We start from the raw sequence: 2,356 nt of genomic DNA on the forward strand, positions 1-2,356 counted from the left end.
GCAGGAGTGTGGCCTTGGATTCCACAGACCTCGCAATTCTGAGTTATAGCAACCACGGCTGCTGGCGGTGATACGTTTAAACTTTCAATCTTCTGGACCAAAGCATCCACTTTTGCATTGACGTGATCAAGGTTACTTATCTCGTACATGCCAGTTTTCGGTTGAGGTTTTTCCACTGTTGTTCGTTCGGTTCCCCACTGATAGTGGTTTTGGGCCATGCTCTCGATAAGCTGGTAAGCATCAGCATAAGGTTTGTTCATTAGTGCACCACCTGCAGCGGCGTCTATTGTTAACCTTGTGTTGTATAAGAGACCATTATAAAATGTGTGAATTACTAACCAGTCTTCCAAACCATGGTGTGGGCAAAGTCTCATCATGTCTTTGTATCTTTCCCATGCTTCGAAAAGAGACTCGTTGTCTTTCTGCTTAAATCCGTTTATCTGGGCTCTTAACATAGCTGTTTTGCTTGGTGGAAAATATCGGGCAAGAAAAACTTTCTTCAACTCGTTCCATGTGGTGACTGAGTTGGAAGGAAGAGATTGAAGCCATCTTCTAGCGCTATCTCTTAATGAGAAAGGAAAAAGACGAAGTCGAATTGCCTCTGAAGTGACACCATTAGCTTTAACAGTATCAGCGTATTGGACAAATACGAATAAATGAAGGTTTGGATCTTCGGTAAGATTTCCAGAGAATTGGTTATGTTGCACAGCCTGCAACAACGAAGGTTTAAGTTCAAAGTTGTTTGCTTCGATTGCGGGCGGAGCAATACTTGAATGCGGTTCATCTTGCGATGGAGCGGCGTAATCTCTAAGAGCACGAGCTGGTTCTGCCATCTCGGTTAAAGAAGGAAAATCTTTGAGATCAGGAAGGTCTATAGGAGGGAGATTGTTTTCAGCACGATATTCCCGAATTCGTCGTAAGACTCGGAGATATAGTTCGATATCGTTGATTCGTAAATAGAGCGGTTCGCCTTGAGAGCGAGTGCGTGGCATACAAATCAACGAAAGAAAGAAAATAGAAGAAAAAGAAACCTTAGTCTCTACAGCGTAACGGAAGAGTTACGATATCGATTGAATAAAAGTCCCCGGCAACGGCGCCAAAAACTTGATCGCTCGACTGGGTGAGTCGAGAATGGGATACAAATTGCAAGTGCACAGTTCTATCGCGTAGTTTTAAAAGATATCGATCCCACAGGGACTTATGAATCGATATACCGTTATCTAAAGTTACTACGTAAATCTAAGGTGAAGATGTTTGATTGTTTGGGGAAAAACTAAGAGCTAAACTAATGTCTAGATTAAATATTAATAAAACGGATATCGGTATGTAATTCGTCAAAACTAGGGAATCAAGTCTTTTTCGGTTTCTTGGTTTTAAAATGAATCGTTTCGGTTAACTTTATTGGTTAAAGGTTCTATCTCAAACTCTCGCTCTGTTGAATAAACCATGATTTTATATTAATGTTGCTGTCACTTATAATTAAGTCAAAAACCATATTTTGAAAACAATAAAGTTGCAGAAACTCTTTTTAAGAAAATACTGACCGTTTTAAACACCCTTATCTCAAACTCTCGCTCTGTTGACTTAGGTTATATAATTAAATCCAAATGCTTGACTCTCGTCCTCACATTCAATCTTTAAAAATACTTTTTGGAAAAGGTCAGAATTTAATTAACTCTAAAACTTGCTCTCGCCCTGATCTAGAATTAATGCCTAACTTACACTGTCCAGTTAAAATCTCAAACTCTCGCTCTATTGATTTTAACTTCTTTATGTCTTTTACTTTTGTAAAAAATCTTGTTATTAAACCTGTAAGTTGAGACCATAAAAAGATTGATTTTGATTTTAAGTTTAGATAGACCGACTCAGTCTCGATCCCTTATTCTGCTTACTTTACATACCGATACCTAGGCAAATTAGCCAGACATGCTAAATAAACAAGAATTTATATCATGCATAAACAGACTCATTCCAGGCAGGCAATATGAATAAACAATAGAATAAAACATTAAAAATTAAATAACAATTAAAGAACCTGAATGCGTAATACAATGGTCTTGAACACTCCACCACAAGCCGGTAGGATTTGTTCTTCGATTCTTCAATTAAGCAGTAAAATAAATCAAGAAAATAAAACTGGAATATAACGTAAGGTTAAATCCAGTATAAAGTTGCACAATAGTTTCCGGTGTAGAAACTATTATGCGGAAAAAAATATCTAAAAGTTAAAAACGGGAAAGATAAATTGCAAGGGAAAAGAGAAAGTAAAGCTTGCAAAAGAAATAAATAAAATGAACAATGCTGGAAAGGAAGAAAAATAAGCAAAGGCGTGAAAGGAAAATTTGGCAGAGCTTCC

General features: G+C 37.4%; 1 pseudogene; it reads left to right on the forward strand.

The window, feature by feature from the left end:
* Positions 1-348: 348 nt before the first annotated feature.
* Positions 349-448, forward strand: LOC127109350 (uncharacterized; annotated as a pseudogene).
* The last annotated feature ends 1,908 nt before the right edge of the window (positions 449-2,356 follow it).

This window comes from Lathyrus oleraceus, chromosome 7, assembly GCF_024323335.1.
Source record: "Lathyrus oleraceus cultivar Zhongwan6 chromosome 7, CAAS_Psat_ZW6_1.0, whole genome shotgun sequence".
Taxonomy (NCBI): Eukaryota; Viridiplantae; Streptophyta; class Magnoliopsida; order Fabales; family Fabaceae; genus Lathyrus; species Lathyrus oleraceus.